The sequence below is a fragment of the Atractosteus spatula genome (assembly GCF_055471065.1).
Source record: "Atractosteus spatula isolate fAtrSpa1 chromosome 10 unlocalized genomic scaffold, fAtrSpa1.hap1 SUPER_10_unloc_13, whole genome shotgun sequence".
In the NCBI taxonomy this organism is placed as follows: Eukaryota; Metazoa; Chordata; class Actinopteri; order Semionotiformes; family Lepisosteidae; genus Atractosteus; species Atractosteus spatula.
Window position 1 is genome coordinate 304,736 of NW_028296616.1, and position 20,446 is coordinate 325,181.

General features: G+C 43.9%; 1 pseudogene; it reads right to left on the reverse strand.

Moving 5' to 3' along the window:
* Window positions 1–993: 993 nt before the first annotated feature.
* On the reverse strand, window positions 994–19,778 carry LOC148812938 (uncharacterized; annotated as a pseudogene).
* Between the last annotated feature and the right edge of the window lie 668 nt (window positions 19,779–20,446).

Consider the following 20,446-nt stretch of genomic DNA (forward strand, 5'->3'; position numbering starts at 1 on the left):
ACCCCTAAATCCCCAATATCCCCACTTTCCTTTCAAGTGTAGAGTCCTGGCACCCTTTCAAAGTGCTAGGCGGTGCAGTCGGTTACAAAATAAAAGAAATTCCTTTATTTAGGCATCGTCATTCCCCGACATTTCCTTGGCCCAGTGTACAACATTGGACACACACCTTCGGAAATGTCTAAGAGGACACATTTTGTGGATATCAGAGATGAACCGCTGTTAATAAAGACCCTGGCCTTCACAAGCACTTGAATATTCATTCAACCTCTGGGTGAAGCCATTTCCAATTGGGGCTCCTTCTGGCCAGTACCTATTCCTACAAGTAACTCCAGTCATTGGGATGCTGGAATGACAGATGACCCAACTGGTGATGTGCTTGCGTGAGCCTCAGTTAACTGGTGTAATGGGATACCAGATTACAGCGAACAATAGTCTGCAACTTTATTTCTTCTGCCACCTGGAGATAATCAGGGACTTTACCAAGCTCCCTCGGTAACAACAACATAGTGAGAGCTATTACAGCAATCTACAGCTAGTCCATATTAGGAAAGCAGGACGAATGACCAGAGACAGTTCATCACATCCTTTTACAGAATACATTTGGTTACAAAACAGATCATGACCCTTCTGCCCTTTCTATTTCCACATAGGATCCAAGAACAGTGTAAGATTGCAAGGCTTAAGGGGTTGTTTCAGACCTTGCACAGGGAAATGTAAATATAATTAATATTCATATATTTAGAGGTCTCAGGTTTTGCAGTCTTATTTTCCAATAATAGAAAAACACAGAGACAGCAGTTAATTAGTACAAGTACACATCTCATTTCATTTCAAGTACACCTGTACTTCACCGGGTGCCAACAGCGTCCGAAAGCGATGGTCGAATGGGGATTGATTTCTGTTGTTTAAGTTGTGGTACGTGTTGCCAACTAAAGTTCAAATGCTTTCTACAATCTTTGGCTGCACGTGGATCATGTAGGTCAAAGAAATGTGTCATGACTGAGGATGCCTCTTCTTCGTGTCTTCGAACAGCTTCCAGTCCATTTCGTCCAGCAGCCAGCCCGGCGGAAGAACATACTGGATTCTAGGGAGCCACGCGATGGCCCTTACACAGGCGACGACCAGGCAGGAAGAAGGTTTCAGCAGATGAGACACGGGTCTGGAGATGTCCACCTTCACCAGGTTACTCAGGCGCCCCAGACAGTGGAACAATTCCTGCCAACCTCTTTCTGTGGTGTTGATGCTGTGATCTATAATGAATTTATGAAGTCCAAGGAAATGGCCATTTTGAGTTGCCTTTGCTAAAAAAAATATTTATATTTATTTATTACATGGAATAAGATAACATAAGATCACTTTATTAGCCATATACAATTTCTTGCATTAGGAATTTGTCTTTTCGCATACCACAGCTTGCCTTCCATGAGACAGACAGACAGAGAGAATCTTGGGGTCAGAGCCCAGGATCAGCCATTGTACAGCGCCTCTGGAGCAGTTGGGGTCAAGGGCCTTGCTCAGGGGCCCAACAGAGTAGGATTCCTCTGCCAGCCACGGGATTTGGACCAGCAACCTTCCAGCCACAGGCAAAGTTCCTTAGCCACAGAGCCACCACTCTGTCCATAGGTTGAATACAGTTGTGGTATCGCAGCTGTAGGTAAGGACAGCTAATCAAGCATTTTAATTCATTTGAATGTCATTTCCAGGAACGTTTCAAAACAGTAGTATCAACCAAGATAATGTTTTCCTGATAGATAGGTTTAAACAATATTATTTTTTGAGAATACTAATACTACTAAGTTTATATATATTTCTAATAAAAAAACTTCAATTGCATTGAAAAATAAAATGCACTTTTGTTAGAAATAGAACTACTGTTTTATTACAACACAGTCCTAAATTAATAGGATAACAATTCTGGCATGAAGCTTATCAAAAATGAGAAAAAGCTCTATTTTATGATTTCCTATGCCTGATTAAAATAACTAAAAAAACTCACTTTATTTAGATATTTTGAATGTTTTATAAACAAACATAGAATGTATCCTAAGCAATGTATTTGAAAAATTACATGGAAAACAAAACATATGATAAAGTAGAGAGTACTGTTTCTGAGCTGGGATATTCTGGTATTCCTAACCAGAATATCCAACACAGGGTCGCAGGGGAGCTGGAGCCTATCCTGGCAAGTAACAGGCGTAGGGCAGGATACACCCTGGATGGCACACCAGTCCATTACAGGGCAGACGGACACACACTCACAAACAGCAGGGCTAATTAACCTACCAGCATGTGGGTGGAAGCCCACATCAACACAGAGAGAACATACAAACGCCACACAGAGAGCATCTTAGGAACTGAACCCAGGGCCCCAGCACTGACAGGTTTGATTTAGCTCTTATTTTTACACCATTTGAAAATCATACAGTAGACTTGTCATAACAAGCACTTATTCTGTTGTAGATCTATTCTAAACATAAAGGATCTCTGTACAACTTACCAAATGTGACAAGACTGTCATCTTTCAAACAGGAGTGCATTCAAAGGGACCTCAAGCATGGCAGAGTTTGACAAACTTTAATAATCATCTCAGCTGCCTTTTTAATGCCTTTTCCAAACGGCAGATGCAAGACTTCAAGGTTTTTAAGTTTCTGCAGTGCACAAGGTGAGAACACAGATAATTAGCAGCACTTATTTACTCATCTCTTTTTGGGACGGCCTATCCCTTCAGGACATTCAGTCTCTTTACTATACATACTGTACAAATATGCAAGAGGGGAGTGAGTCAAGACAAACTTGAGGTTCTTGTCTGGACCGCATTTCCCAGAATGCTGTGGGGTGTGAGCTGCTGCCCGCTGTCACAAGACCTGCTGGTGGAAGATTATTGGTCAGGTGTCAGATCACAAAGAAGGAAGCTCAAGCTTCCAAAAGTCAGTTGCTTTGCTTTCTGCCATTTGAAGTGAAATGGAAATCTAATAAGTAAATTGATTCTTAAAATGTAGAGAGCTTTAGGAAAATATATAACAAAGTACGCACTGTTTAGGTTACTTTAGAAGACAATGTACCAAAACAATATATGCTGTCTAGGTCATTAGATTAGCCGAAAGTAACTGATAAGCTTTGAAAAACAAATCTAGTGGTGCTTCTTCTTTCGTTTTTATGATGTAATCTGTTTTGTCTTAGGGAAAGGGGAAGTGTTAGAAGGGACAAAATGCTGAGCTTTCTCTTACAGCGCAACATCTTATAAAAACCCTGTACTGCTTGTAACAAATTGAGTCTCTGATGCACTTTGCAGAGTGGCAACAGGGCTCCCAATATTGCAATATTGAAATAAAGACCTTACTCAGGTAAGAACTCTCTCTCGTGGCTTCCTTGATAGGTATATTTCCATGACAATTTGGGGGCTCGTCCGGGATCACAAACCTGAGCGCGGATGGCTGCTGAAACTCCATCCGGACCCGGACAATTTTAGCAAATTGGATGAACCTAGGGGGATAAACTGTTTATCCTTCCAGAGACGCATCTGGAGAATTGGCAGCTGTCTGACGTCAGTAAATGATCCTTAAAAAATTAATAGTTTGAAAAGCGAGCCACAGGGGTATTCTCTTCGATGAGTCAGGGACTTATAACGGGTCTGGGACCCGGCAAGTCTGGGACTCGTGAAATGAACATATCTTAACACAGACGTGTGGTGTTTGCTCTGCGGAGTAGTTAATGTGATAAGGTTCAAGAAAGGCACCGTTCGGTAAAAATGGGACCGACCAGACGGCAGATCCTCTGCTAGGCTTTGTGCATCTGAGGGACCAAGAGAAAGACACAGAGGACAGAGCTGCAAGGTTCTGGAAGTGTTTAGTATGAAGAGACTCAGGGAAACACATGTTTTTTGTGAAGAGTCACAGAGAGAGAGAGAGAGAGACTGGAGTTAAGAGTTGTTCAGTTCTTTGAGGATGGCAATTAGCTTAGCTGCCCACTCCTGATAGTGAGGGACTGAAAAAGAGCTAGGTTTTTACTTTGGAGTTTGTTTTTTATTTCCCTGCATTATAAATAACCAGTGCTGTTTCTGAGCCTAATGTCTGTATTTGCGCATGTCTGTTTCTCTGCATTAGCCTGTGTTTAAAGACTGTTACAACAAGTCCAATGGACAGTCAAATGTTTTCATCATTTGGTTTTCCATCACAGGGCACATATAGATGCCAGCTGTAGATACTTAAATGTTTTATAGACACACATGCAATACAATATCTGTGCGATGTATTTAAAAAAACTGATAATTCTGTCAACCAAATTCATCCATCCATTTTCTAGCCATGTTATCCAGTACAGAGCTGCATGGCAGCTGAAGTCTATCCCAGCAAGAAACACGTGCCTGGCAGATACATCCTGGATGTATCTAGATGTGCACATACCTATATAACCTACCACTGTGGGAGGACTGTGGGAGGAGACCAGAGCATCTGAAAGAAACCCACACTAAACCGGAGAGAACATGCAAACTCCCCACAGACAGAACCCTGGTCCGGAATTAAACCCAGGGCTCCAGAACTGCTAATGCAATGACAGGCAATGCCAATGTCCCAGCAATACACCCCAGGGAGCCACCGTGCCACCCATGGACAGAGCAAGCTAATTGGTTTTAGGTCAACACAATCATGCCCAACATCCCAAAGAAATTGGAGCTGAATTGCAGAGCAAACAATCATTTTGCCTATATTAAAAAAGTCAAAGAACTTAAGATCAAATCATAAATATGTTACAGTCACATTGTCACTAAGACGAGCCGTTCACATGAAAGCTTCAATAACTCACTGAGAAGTGCCTGGCTTTTTAGAAGTTAGTTTCCACCTACTGAAAGCTGGCGTTACTTCACACAGTGTCAAACACTTCATCACACAGCTTCAGCACTTTCAGATTTGTTAATCTCCCAAGCTCTACAACTGAGAAAAAAACAAAACATTACAATTAACAGAGATCACAACGACAACTGTTAGAGTGATTGTTTACTTGATAAAAGACCTCTTACCTTTTCTCTTCTCTTATGTCCAGAAATAGAATACCTTCTGTACAGGTTGATCTGTGAAAAGGTTGTGCAAGGCAAATCAACCTAAAATCACAATTTATTTTACCTTTATTCACACACTGTAAAATCCGTCCTCCAAGTGAAAAACAAGTGGTCAGACGCTCTGAACAGTAATTGCAAATGAAAATGAAATAATAGAAACACTGGCTGGACATCTTCAGAATGAACAGTGAAATGTGAACCAAAGAGGACAGAAGGAGACTATGAGAGTGCAGAACAAGATACCCAGGCATGTTGTTGAGGATAATGCCCTGGATTCAAGTGTTTCGTAGCAAAAGCAGTTAACTAGTCATGCAAGTAACAGTCTTATATTTCTAGTTGATTTGGGATGAGCTGTAGACTTTTGTTTTTTTGACATGATTTTGTCAGTAATACGTGAAAAAGTCTAGGCCGGGGTGACTAGTTTTGATAACCTCTGTAAAACCCGCTGGTGTGGATAAGAACTGCTAGAACAACAATCTGGAATATGATGCATCAGAACACGGCACAGACTCATTGGCAGAAGGAAATGGCTCACCAAAACCTGAGAACCGGTAAACGCTTTGCAGCCCAGTCTGAGCTCCCGCAGGCTAGCGCAAGGCAGGGGGCTGATGATGCCTTCCTATGCAGGACAGGAGTCACTTTCCAATACAAAGCTGGACAAGAGTGGGAAATGCACGAAAAGTTGAAACAGAAACAAAAAACCAAAAACCACCCATCAGCAGCTTCATACTGTTACTGGTGCAGACGATGACTGGCCACTCCTCCTGAAAACCACAGCCTCTGGTTCTTTCACCAAGAAGGGCAGTGCAATCACGTTGCAATAATACAGAAGGAGTTTTCCCAATGTTGTAACAGAAAGAATAAGGTTCTGGATTACAAGACGAAGTTAATTGCATGCAAGGAAAAATAAAGCCGAAGTCTTGTTTCCCACAAGAAACAACAAAACCGAAATATTGTTCAAAGTGCTGGTACAAACTTTAGGTTTATATATCCTTTCCTTTCCGCTTCTGACATCGCTCGTTATTATGGTAAAGAGGGGAGGTCACGTGTTTGGCCAGTTCACAGCTTTTTGGCCAAATGATCAGGGATTAAGTCCCCAGGGGGTTCCCTAGCTCTCCTAGCTTGCATCTGGAATCCTTATCAGTTAACCCCCTTTCCTGCCATAAACTTCAGCTTGTTGTTTAGAAGTCTAATCTTCATACAGAAAGGACTTAAAATTAACCCCGTCTTCACATCTTACTTCATTCCCCCCTTATAAAATATGGCATACTGATGGCCCCACACCTCATCATCATACACACATTCTTTTCACATTTTTTTCTACACACATCTATTAGAGGCCTCAACCTGAATTCTCCCTCTTCCCCAATAGAGGTTTCACAGGGGTCTCAGACTCCTGCTCTCCCAGTGCCGCTCATCTGGCATCTGCACGGGTGTTACCTTGAGTTACTGGAATTCTTTATTTATCGTGTTATTTACACCTTACTTCAACTACTTCAGTCGGCAGCTGTAAAACTACAAATCAGTTCAGAGACAAAGGTCTTCCTTTCCTACCATAAACTCCTGTTGCTTAGAAGTCTAATCTTCAAGCAGAAAGGACTTAATTTAACCCCCATCTTTACTTTTACTTCACCAATAATAATTACTGTATATTGATTTGACCTCAGCATTGGCCTTACCTTGATTCATTTTGGTATTGGTATTCTTAATTTATCTGCTTGGGCCTTTTCAAACAATGCTGTGACAACTCCCAAAGTGCGCTCTATTCCTTCGGCCTTTCACTTTCCATCAGCACTTTTGTAAGACTTACATTTTGGTTATTTGTAAGCTTTAATGTAGCTTCTACTTGGCACATACTGTCGAATTTATAAAGGGAAGTTTGTAGTTGATTACATAAATGAGTTTGGAAATTTAAGATGGAATGCAGTTAAGGCAGATATTTAGATTCATGCAGCAATATTTTTTGCATTCGTATTGCTCCAAGGAACACATCTGTGCGGTCATGTTAAGTGTTTTTAAAGACAAAATGGTTTGATGTTTTAGAAGAAAATGCAGTCCAAACACTCATATTTGTTTGCTCTGGCACAATATTTTTGGAATCATGTTTTGATCAGCTTCCCAGTCTTGGTCAGGAGTAGCCATTCATTCCAACAGATCTTTGTTAGTCTGACTCATCCATCCATCCCTTTTTCTAACCACTTATTCCAGTTCAGGGTTAGGGTTAGCCTTGTAGCGCAGTGGCCCTGGGTTCACTTTCAGTGCTGTCTGCATGGAGTTTGCATGTTTTCCCTGTGCTCATGTGGGTTTCCTCCAGGTGATGCAGTTTCCTCCCACAGTCCACTGGCAGTGCTGGTAGGTGAACAGACTCCGATCTGAGTGTGCATGTATGTTTGTATCTGTCTGCTCTGCAGTGGGCTGGCATCCCATCCAGGGTGTATCCTGCCTTACCCCTGTTGCTTGCTAGATAGGTTCTGGCTTCCTCACGACCCTGTAGTGTATAAAGCACTTTAGAAAATGGATGGATGGATGGATTAACCTGATATTACCTAATATAGTGTCTTCCTGTTGTATGGTAATATTCAAGTACAGTTGCCTTAGAGTAACCACCTTGCTGAATCCAACTGGTAGGGCACACAAAATTCCTGGAGATGGACCCAGTACTAATTTCAGTTCCTCCAGTTTTGAAAATGTGTCCATTTGACGGAGTAGTAATTCTGGAAAATTAGAAAAGGCGGTTTATTCATTAAACTCTAAACTACTAACAGCCAACTTTCTGTAGTAAAACCGTGTTCAATATTCGTGATTTCGCTTCTTTGCACAAAAGTGTTATAAGGTTATACAATGTTATAAGGCACAGCTGCGTTAACATGACTTAACATGATTCTGGAGCAGTGCATCCTGGGTAATGCTTCAATTGTTCAGTTTCCTTCAGGAAAGCGTTAGAAGTGGCTTGTATGTGGACCTGTTACCAGAGCAGTGCCTGTGCGCGACTCAGTGTTGTGTTGCCAGATAAAAGAAATATTATTAAAACAAATATCTTCCATGAATCCCTAAACTATCAGTTTCAATTTACTTTCCTGTCAGTTATTCCTGTGAGGTAATAAGCGTCATTACAAGGCGATAGTGCTGCATTTTTGAACAATAATAAAAATAAGATCTAAAAGGAAAGAAAATGCACACAACAATGAAAAGAAAAACTTAGTCCAGTACATGGTAATCTGTTATATAGCAGTGATCTTATTAGTTTGCACATACAATAATTAGAATTATAGGGAGGACGGAATGCTTTTCTGAAGTTTTCAGAACTAATTTTCTTTAAAAATACTAATAACTAATATCACTTATTTCTGATATAGTTATAACAAAAATAATTATGGTTTTGTGAACTGTGGAACCACACATTATTTTCCCGCAAGGCATTAAGTTCCATGTTTGAAAATTCACCATCTGAGGAGACCTCAAGGCACCTAACCCTCATAAATACCAAAGTGTTACTGTACACTGTACTAGTACACTAGAGGGCACAAGTGAATTTCAAATTGGCTTCTTTACGAAAGCAGCTGTAGGTGTGTGGAACATGCTGCTCAGTGATAGTGTTGAAGCCGATACCCTGACATCATTCAAGACAGCTAGATGAGGTCCTCCAGTCAGGAAGGGAGGCACTCCTTTACACAAAGGGATGTGGGAGCATGGAACAAGCTAAATATCCAAGTTGTTTCACAAATGGAAACTACAGGGAAGTACATTTAAAAATGAGCATGGGAGACAATAGCTCACACAAAGGGTGGTGGGATAGTTTTCTTTCAGGAAACAAATGGATGACATCCTGGGATCAATTCAGTACTAGCTACCAAATAAAAAAAGGTCAGAAAGCTGTTGTAGTGTGCTCTCATGAGGCACCAGTTCTGTAGGGGTTTGGGCATTTACTGGGACAATTATTAATTGTGGCAGTAAATCACAAAATGATTCTTTTTATGGCCTTAGAATCCAACCATGCGGTATAACTCAAACAACGCACACACACAGGTACTAATACACTAAAATACATTTATTAATACATAGAAGGTGCATGTAAATCTAACAGATCTTATCGTGAGGGTTAGCAGAATACAAAAGGTATATATTCATTCAGTTACAAAGAGTTACACATATCAAGAGGACATACGTTCAGTATATCATTCATTTAGACCGTTTCTTGAATGAACTTGGTTACAACTTCTACATTAGATACTCAAAACAAGTACATAACTCTTAGGAATTAAATTGATATCAACTGGTTGGGATAACAATTGAATTCTCGAGCAGTAATGCAGTGAAGTTGAATACTCATCCAATCTCTGGGGATTCAGATCTCCCCCGGACAAAGAAACAGTTGCAGGCTTGTTGCTGTCCAATCCGTGCTCTCTGGCTAGGTGCCAAGCGGTGCTCGGTGCGGCTGGAGAGATTCCTGCTGCGCTGCTCTCTGAAGACCGAGCTAGTTAGTGTTGGCTTTAACTAGCAAAGTTTGTGCACAGGAGAAAACTGACTGTGGGTCCCAGCTGGTCAGGAAGAAGAACGGTTCGTTCCTGATGAAGCGCTAGTTCTGAATACTGATTCAGCTGTCCACAGTTCCGACCTGTTCACGAGGCTTGCTGCTGATGCTAACCTCGGGTGGGTCCTCTGGTTACTCTCTGGCAACCTCCGCTCTCGACTCTTAGAACAAGGAAAGTTCTGGCACTCGGACACACTGGCCGTTACATGGTGGTCCGGGCTGAGTCTCAGGATGGTCAGGAGGCGTGCTGCGAGAATGTCCTGCACTTCCCAACTGTTCTGGCCTGCGGGCCGTCCTGTCCTGGAATCATTCGCACCCCTGGAATTGTTCTTTTTGGAATTCTTCTTCAGGCCCTCTGTGTTGCCTGTTTTTACCTGGAGGAACTTCAGGTCCTTCATTGGCTGAAAGTTTAATGGGCATCAGAGACCCACGTGGGTTACTCGGCCCTACCAGTTCCTGATTGGTTGATCAAGGTGAGATGTGAGTAACTCACCCCTGACACTTAGGAATGCAGTCCAGATGTCCATCTGGCACTCCCTAGACAGATAGGCGCCAATGGATGACCATTGATCATGATAGCCAGGCTTAGCTAAGTGCATCCCCATTTGGGAGCTGTCCCTTATCAAAGAAACCTTAAATCAGCCTGCATGAATAGCTTATCTGTGGCTGCACCACAGAGATGAAGAGAGAGATGGGGCCTCACTGGCAAGAGAGCGCAAAACTTAATTCCTGTATTTTAATAAGCCTTGCCGCTACAGGTGTAACAGTAATAGTATCATGAAATCTTTATTCCTCCCTGCAGTCTCACTCTCTAACAATGTAAAATAAATGCATTATGACATTATCCATAAACAAATATTTCTGGTAGTAGCTGATACATTAATGCTGCACACTGGTATCTTTCCGGGAGTTAATAGGATGTGCATATAAACTGTGCATCATGTGATACCTGTCAGTTACACCTTCAACAGGCTGACAGGGTTAGCTTGAGAATACCAGCAGAGTTAGAAGATGAGTGTTAGTTGTTGTGAAGCAGGGTTATGAAGTGGTGTAGCTTCTTCTACACTCTGTTGTGTTAAATCCTGCTTGACCTTAAAATGCCTTTTGTCTTGTGTTTTTGTGTGTGTGAATTACCTGAGTCAGGGTAGTGTCAGCAGGGTCTTGTCACAGTAGATGAGTGTATATACAGTGCCTTCAGAAAGTATTCACCCACTGGAATTTTGTCGCATTTTGTTCCCATTACACCTCCACATTTTAACATTTTTTTCCTCGTTTTAAGAACACTAAATTCAACACATTTATGAATCAAAAATATTTTTTATTCAAGAACATTTGTTTTTCAAAATGAAAGATTTACATTTCTCATTTACAAAAGTATTGTATTACAAGAGATTGTTTGTGTCTGCAGTTTCTCCCATTTCAGCCAAAAAGCTCTGCAACTCTGTCAGTGTTGGAGCTGGCCACTTTTGGTCACTTTTCTGACAATCACCATTCTTGTCCGGTTGCTCAATTTGGTAGGAGGGCCTGATCTTAGTAGTGTCTGGGTTTTGCCATGTTTTTTCTATTTAGTTACAATGGGATTTAACGGTGCTCCTAGGAAGGTTCAAAACTTTGCCAATCTTTTTATAACCTTCTCCAGTTTTTTTTCCTCCTAACAACTTCATCTCAAAGTTCCAAAGGTAGCTCCTTGGTCTTCATGACAGCAGGACTGATCTGATCTGCTGTTTTAGTGAGACCTCACAGTCAGTGATACCTATTGTGCAATCAAGCAATTGAACACCGGTGAATTTGAAATGAACACAGGTGTACCTTGTTAATGTATTTAGTGTGATCTCTCAAGATAATTGACCCAAATTACGTTGTTGAAACAAAGGGAGTGAATACTTATCAATTAAGTAATTTTCCATTTTTATTTTTAATAGATGTCTTCAGAATTATAAATACTTAATTTCATTTGAACATTATAGAGAATTGCTTCTACAGGAGTGGAAAAAAACATTTAAATATGATTTAATTTGACTTTGCAACACAGCAGAATGAGAAATAAACAATGGGGTGTGAGTACTTTCTGAAGGCACTGTATATATAGCTTGTCCTGTCTGCAGTTGCATTGAAAAAAAAATTGAAGTATTACTAACGGTGCCAAAATAGATTTTCTTATTAAAAGAGATTCATACAGTATCTTATTCTTTATTATTTACCCTTTATTGCATAAATATTTATTGTATTTGATATATATGCTCTCTTATCCACATAAATTAAACTCTGTGACAAGAACTATTTCTGTTTTAGTCAACTGTAAATAAGAGTATAGTCAAAATTTAACTGACCAGACGAACTCAAAATTGGGTGACTACAAAGTGACTATGACTAATAGACATTTTGGGAACAAGTAAAGGTTTGTTCCATGCTGAAAAGAGAAGAAAATAAATGTCTCGGCTGTGGAGCCTTCTTCGGATGTCACATGCTGACGCATCTACCCACTTGAACTAAAAGACATTTTAGTTGACTTGACTTAGACTATGATTAAATAAAAAACCTGGTGACTAAATTGGTGTTTTTAAGTCACCTGACTGGAACTCTTCCCACACTGACTGTAGCTGAATGGTCTGTCTCCTGTGTGAATGCGCTGGTGCTTTTTTAAGTCATGCGATTGAATAAAACTCTTCCCACACTGACTGCAGATAAACGGTCTCTCTCCTGTGTGAATGCGCTGGTGGGCTATTAAGCTACGTGACTGACTAAAACTCTTCCCACACTGACTGCAGCTGAATGGTCTCTCTCCTGTGTGAATGCGCTGGTGCTTTTTTAAGTCATGCGATTGAATAAAACTCTTCCCACACTGACTGCAGCTGAACGGTCTCTCTCCTGTGTGAATGCGCTGGTGGGCTATTAAGCTACTTGACTGACTAAAACTCTTCCCTTACTGACCACAGCTGAATGGTCTCTCTCCTGTGTGAATGCGCTGGTGGGTTATTAAGCTACTTGACCGACTAAAACTCTTTCCACACTGACAGCAGCTGAACGGTCTCTCTCCTGTGTGAATGCGCTGGTGTGATTGTAAGTGGCTTTTCAGACTAAAACTCTTCCCACACTGACTGCAACTGAATGCTCTCTCTCCTGTGTGAATGCGCCGGTGGGCTATTAAGCTACTTGACTGACTAAAACTCTTCCCACACTGACTGCAGCCGAATGGTCTCTCTCCTGTGTGAATGCGCTGGTGGGTTATTAAATTACTTGACTGACTAAAAGTCTTCCCACACTGACTGCAGGTGAACAGTCTCTCTCCTGTGTGAATGCGCTGGTGGGTTATTAAGTTACATGACCGACTAAAACTCTTCCCACACTGACTGCAGCAGAATGGTCTCTCTCCTGTGTGAATGTGCTGGTGGGATTTTAAGGCATGTGACTGACTAAAAATCTTCCCACACTGACTGCAGCTGAACGGTCTCTCTCCTGTGTGAATGTGCTGATGTTGTTTTAAGAGGTGCAAGTGACTAAAACTGTTCCCACAATGACTACATCTGAAAGGTCTCTCTCCCGTGTGAATATGCTGGTGTCTTTTAAAGTCACTTGACTGAATAAAACTCTTCCCACACTGACTGCAGCTGAATGGTCTCTCTCCTGTGTGAAGGTGCTGGTAGGGCTTTGAAATGCTAGAATAACAGAAACGCTGCTCCTCCCTGTGCCATAATGGCAGTTTGTCCACTCCATCTGAGCAAGGCCTTGAGTGATTCTTCCTCATCCTCTGATTGTACTGGGGTCTCTTATTCTGCCAATGCTCCATGGAATGGTCTTGCTCTGTGTGCTGAGATTTGTTTTCTCCACCATGTCCTTCAGTGTGCTGCTCAGCAGTGTGAATCATCCGGGGCTCCTTCTCCAGCTCTCTGAGACTAAAACTGTCTAGTTCATTCAGTTGTTCCCCTCTTTGCCCAAGAACAGACCTACTCTCCAGTTCATTAAAACTTTTAACAATTTTCTCAGTAACCAGATTATTAAACCTGTGTGTAAAGCCATCAGATACTAAGGGATCATATGATTGTTTGAGTCTCTGCAATGACAGTCTCTCCACTTGAACAGAACAAGGCCTAATTATCAAGCCCTGTAGGAGCTGCTGTTGCTCCTCCCTGTACTGACTCCTCTCTGTGTGCTGTGACTCAGTACTGTTCTCTTCACCAGGTACATCAGTCTGCTGCTCTGCAGCGTCAATCAACTTGGACTTCATGTCCTGTTCTGTAAGATTTAAAACATCCAGTTCTTCACTGTGCTCTCGTACAGAGACACAGCCCAGTTCATTACAACCTTGTGTAATATTGTTCGAGTCCAGATTATTAATCTTCTCTATAAAATCATCACATACTAAGAGCCTAGGTGTCTCACTCTCAGGCTCTGTCTTCATCATGGGCACAGAGTCCAGATCCTCGACACTCTGTCTGCTCTCTGTGTGCTGCTCACTGAGTGTCTCTTTCCCTTCTGCGACAGTGAGCTCTCTCTCCTGCACCAAACTGGAGCCCCACTCCTCCTCACTGTGCTGCTGTTCAAGAGGAGCCATTTCCCCAGCGTCAGAGAGAGCACTGGTCTCTGTGCCTGTAAATACAGGAAAAGAAAACAAGAACTTTATAATAATAATAAACTTTATTTTATATAGCACCTTTAAAGGTGGCTTCTCAAAGCACTTTACAGAAGGCCAACAACAAAAAATACACAATATAAGCATGATAGATAGATAGATAGATAGATAGATAGATAGATAGATAGATAGATACTTTATTGATCCCGTGAGGGAAATTGCAGTGCAACAGCAGCTTAACACACACAACACAGCCACAATGTAACGAATTATATAATAATAGTACAATACATACAATACAATACAAGAGTTACTCACAGTCCAGACGCACAAGAACAAACTAGAACAGAACAGTACACAGAAAATCATATCACACTCATATCACACATATGGATATAAATATAGATGTAACTGTAGATATAAATATAAATGTATTGCACAGGTCCCTGGCATATATTGCACAGAAAGTGGTTGTAAACGGGAAAAAGAAAAAGAAAAAGAAGAAGAAGAGAACAGATGTAGCAGTAGATGTGTAGATGCGTTTAATCCAGATACAGGTCACTGTCGATGTTGCCTCTGCCAAGACGCAAGGTGGATGCGTTGTACAGTCTTATGGCAGACGGCAAGAATGACCTCCTGTAGCGCTCCCTGTTGCACCGTGGATGAATCAGTCTATTGCTGTACGTGCTCTTCATTCCTGCAAGCCTGTCATAGAGGGGATGGGAGAAGTTGTCCATGATGGCCTCTAGTTTGGACATCATTCTCCTCTCAGCCACTACCTCCAAGGAGTCCAGGTCAGACCCAATGACAGAGCTTGCTCTCCTGATGAGCTTGTTCAGCCTTTTGGAATCTACTGCTCTAATCCCCGAGCCCCAGCACACCACTGCGTAGAAAATGGCACTCGCTACCACCGACTGATAGAACATGTGTAGCATCTTACTACACACATTGAAGGACCTGAGCCTCCTCAAGAAGTAGAGTCGGCTCTGTCCCTTCTTATAGATGGCCTCGGTGTTCTTAGACCATTCCAGTCTATCGTCGATGTGCACTCCCAGGTACTTGTACGAGTCCACCATCTCCACGCCACTCCCATGGATGTAGACAGGAGTAGGTTTGACCTTTTTCCTCCTGAAATCTACCACCAGTTCCTTTGTCTTTGTAACATTCAGTTCCAAGTGGTTTACCCCACACCACTCCACAAAGCTGCTGACCAGTCCTCTGTACTCCTCCTCCTGCTCACCCTTGATACATCCCACAATTGCAGAGTCATCTGAGAACTTCTGCAGGTGGCATGACTCTGAGTTGTACTTAAAGTCCGAAGTATAGAGGGTGAAGAGGAATGGAGAAAGAACTGTCCCTTGAGGTGCCCCTGTGTTACTCACTACCTGTTCAGACACACAGTTCTGAAGTCTCACAGACTGTGGTCTGCCTGTCAGGTAGTCAGTGATCCACGAGGTCGTGGAGGCATCGACTTGCATCTCTTCCAGCTTCCTCCTTAGAAGTAAGGGCTGGATGGTATTGAAGGCACTGGAGAAGTCGAAAAACATGATCCTTACAGTGTTGCCAGCCCTGTCCAGGTGTGAGTAGGCCCTTTGCAGCATGTAGATGATCGCATCCTCCACACCAACACTGGGCTGGTAGGCAAACTGTAGGGTGTCCAGTGATGAGCTGACCAGGGGTCTCAGGTGGGATAAGACCAGCCTTTCCAGTGTCTTCATGATGTGAGAAGTCAGTGCAACTGGTCTGTAGTCGTTGAGGACAGAGGGGCGCCCTTTCTTTGGTACCGGGACCAGGCATGATGTCTTCCAGAGCACCGGGACTCTTTCCAAGCGCAGGCTCAGGTTGAACAGTTGCTGGAGCACTCCGCTCAGCTGATCAGCACAGGCCCTCAGAACTCTGGGACAGATGTTATCTGGTCCTGCGGCCTTACCCTCGTGCAGCCTCTTCAGCTCCTTCTTCACCTGGTCAGTTGTGATGGTCAGCCTGGCCTGGGGGTTGGTGCTCATAGTGCTTTTAGTGCTGCAGGTGTTAATGGCGGAGGTGTTGGAGAGTGGCAGCTGTGGGGGATGGGTGGGTGAGTAGCCGTCGGGGGTTGTGGCTGTAGGCGGCCATGTTTGTGGGGGGATGGAGGAGGTATTGGGCAGTCGCAGCTGTGAAGGGTTAGGGAGCGTGTGGCTGTGGGGGGATGGGTGTTGCGCCACAGAGGACCCAGAATCAAACCTGTTAAAGAACTGGTTCAACTCGTTGGCCATCTCCAGGTTCCCCTCTGTTGCACCCCCAGCCTGTTTGAAGCCAGTGATCTCTCTCATACTGCTCCATACATCTCTCACCCTATTCCTTTGCAGCTTATCCTCTACCCTCCTCCTGTAGGCGTCCTTGCTCTCTCTTAACTTCTGCTTTAGCTCCCTCTGTACACGCTTGACCTCTTCCTTATCTCCCCTCCTAAAGGCTCTCTTCTTGTCATTCAGAAGAGCCTTCAGGTCGCTGGTAATCCAGGGTTTGTTATTGGAAAAGCAGTGTACGTCTTTGGTGGGGATGGTGTTGTCTACGCAGAAGTTAATATAGTCAGTGACACAGTCCACCATGCTGTCTATGTCGTCCCCATGTGGTTCGCACAGCACATCCCAGTCGGTGGCCTCCAAAGCACCACGAAGATCCTCCATAGCCTCCAGAGACCATCTCCTCACAGTCCTCATGGTCGCAGGTTGGCGCTGGACAATAGGCGTGTATATTGGTGTGAGCAAGACAAGGTTGTGATCTGATCTGCCAAGGGGGGGAAGGGCTGTGGAACTATATGCATCCTTAGCATTGGCATATAATAAGTCCAGTGTTTTGTTTTCTCTGGTCGGGCACTTAACAAACTGGTGGAAAGTAGGCAGAGTGGTGGAAATGGATACGTGGTTAAAGTCCCCTGAAATAGCTATAAAAGCGCTTGGGTGCTTTGTTTGTAGCCTGGCTGTGACTGTGTTTATGACGTCACACGCTACCTCTGCATTTGCCGTAGGTGGGATGTAAACAACAACAAAGATGGCACATGTAAACTCCCGCGGCAGATAGTACGGACGCAGTCCTACGGCTACCAGTTCGATGTCCGGGTTGCAGACTCGCTCCTTAACATGAGTATGTCCAGGATTACACCATCTGTTGTTTACAAGCACCGCGAGCCCCCCTCCTTTCCTCTTACCGCTCTCGGTGTTTCAATATAGTTGAGAATATAGTTAGATGAGTCAGTAGATGGTGGTACTAAGTCCAGTAGGAGCAGAGGGGTAAAGAACAGATAAATAAAGGCTCTTCTGAAGAAGAAGGTTTTGAGTCTGGATTTGAAGAAGCTTAGAGAAAGTGACTCTGATATCCTTGGGGAGAAAGTTCTAGAGCTTGGGGCAAAACAGGAGAAGGCCATGTCACCCACAGAGTGTAGAAGGACTGGGGGACAAATAGTTGAACACAATTAGAAGAGCGAAGGTTGTGAGGTGGGGAGTAGGGCGATAACTCAGACAGGTACTGAGGTGCCAAGCCATAGAGAGCCTTATAGGTAAGCAGGAGGATTGTTAAGCATCACGAAACTTGACAGGAAGCCAGTGCAAGGACTCCAGGATAGGAGTAATGTGAATACTTGCACTAGACAAACTGGAAATTACAGCATATTAACACTGCACTGACAGAGATGGGTAAATACAGACACACTGACTGGACACTGCAGCATATTAGCACTGCACTGAAAGGGGTTAATATAGACATGCTGACTGGACACTACAGTACATTAACACTGCACTGAGAGAGAAAGGGGTTAATACAGACACTGACTGGACACTACAGTACATTAACACTGCACTAAGAGAGGGGTTCATACAGACACACTGACTGGACACTACAGTACATTAACACTGCACTAAGAGAGGGGTTCATACAGACACACTGACTGGACACTACAGTACTTTAACACTGCACTGAGACGGAGGCATTTATACAGCCATGGACTGCTCAGAGAAGGGGGGTAAATACAGACAGACTGACAGACAGGACACTACAGTACATTAGCACTGCACTGAGAGAGAGCGGTTAATACAGACACACTGACTGGACACTACAGAAGATTAACACTGCACTGAGTGACAGGTTAATACAGACATGCTGACTGGACACTACAGTACATTAACACTGCATTGAGAAAGAGAGGGATTAATACAGACACACTGACTGCATATTATAGTACTTTAAAACTGCACGGAGAGAGGTGGGTTAATACATAGACACTGACTGGACACTACAGTACATTAACACTACACTGAGACAGAGAGGGGTTAATACAAACACACTGACTGGACACTCCAGTATATTAACACTGCACTGAGAGAGAGAGGGGTTGATTCACACACACTGACTGCACACTACAATATATTAACACTGCACTGAGATAGAGGGGTTAATACAGACACACTGACTGGACAATACAGTACATTAACACTGCACTGAGAGAGAGGGGGGTTAATACATACATACTGACTGGACACTACAGTACTTTGTAACACTGCACTGAGAGGGGGGGGGGGTTAATACAAACACACTGACTGGACACTACAGCACATTAACACTACACTGAGAGAGAGTGTTCAATCAATCTTTATTGACAGAAAAAATAAACAAAGTATGAATCTTGATTCTTAGAACCCCACCTTAAGAATTATTAAAATAAAATCATAATTGGAATATTAATTTTTTATTCACAATCCTGCACGTTTCCAAAACACCAACGCTTTTCAAATGTTCCACAGTCATTATGAGATAATATAAAACATATATTTTAACGACATCCTGCTCTTCACCAACCCTTCAAACATCCTCACCAAGTCTACAGACCCGGAACCAGAGATCTTATTTTTCAGAGTCTTGTAGATGGTGAGTTTGGCCTGGCCCAGTAGAAAGTTGGCGAGGAGGGTCTGAGTTTTTTGTTTTTTCGTATGACCCACCCCGAACATGAAAATAATGTAATTAAAGGCCAGGCCAAGGTTGATGAAGAGCCAAATCAACACGGCAAACATGGGCGACAGGTGGGGGCAGGCACTGTAGTAGTGGAACACCGTCTCCCTCTGAGCGCAGAAGGGACAGGCCCCTTTTGTTGAGGGGAAATCTGTAGAGGCTACCCCAGGCAGGCCGGACACCATCTGGCACCCCCAGATGAGCCCTCCAGGGAGTGTCAGGGAGTGCAGACAGCTGGGCCTGGTGTCTAGATGTTACAACTAGTCTATACAGACACTTCCCCTCAACACCAGCCAGAGACCTCTCCTATGAAGCAAGGGACTCAAGGAGAGATCCTGTCGGCCCGGGACTGAGTGCAGGAGACACTAGCAGACCAGGGAAAGGAGGCTGTGTGGTTGGAAGGTGGCGTTCCTCAAACAGACCCTGGACTAGCAGCATCTCCTCAAGAGGCAGAGCAGAGCAGAGCAAAGCTGACTAAGAAACCCGTCCACACACCGCCGCGAGTGTAGTCCCAGAGCGTCACATGCCCACTCCATGCTGCGCCAGCAGTCCTGATCCACGTCAAGCAGGTGGTGGAGTTGTGTGACGTTGGCGCGGACCAGTCTGCCGGTAAAGTCCAAGGAGCGGCCCAGTTCTGTGTCCATTCACGGATTGTGTACTAGTGGCTCTCAGAGTGTCCAGTATAGACTGGGCCGCTCCTCCTCTCTCCGCACGTGCAGATGCCGCCAGGCTTTCAGGAGACTCCGCTGGAAAGGCTGCAGTGGAGACAGGTCAACCCTGCTGGTGTCCATCAGGAAGAGAACAGAGTCGATCCCGAGGTGTCCTGCTAGACGCAACAGGGTGAAGGTCAGCTCCCTCCAGGACAGCGAGGCCGGGACATACAGCAGCTTCTGTACTGCCTGCATACGAAAGGCGTCCACCCGGCTCCGGATGTCAACGAGTCCTTGTCCTCCGTCCTCTCTGGGCAAATAGAGGACACCCCTCCACAGCCAGTGCAGTCCATCCCAGAAGAAGTCGAGAAGCGTGGCCTGCAGCTCCTCGATCAGTCCAGCTGGTGGCTCCAGGCACAGCAGGCAATGCCACAACATTGAAGCCACCAGGGTGTTGACAATCAGAACCCGGCCTCTGTAGGAGATCAGGGAGAGCAGCCAGCGCCAGCGGTCCAGGCGACCTTTCACTTTTTCGAGGAGCCCCTCCCAGTTCTTCCTCACACTGGCCTTGTCCCCCAGGTACAACCCCAGGTATTTGAGTCCTCCTCTGGTCCAGCTGAACCTCTCTGGCAAGACTGGGGGACCCGTCTCGCTCCACTCTC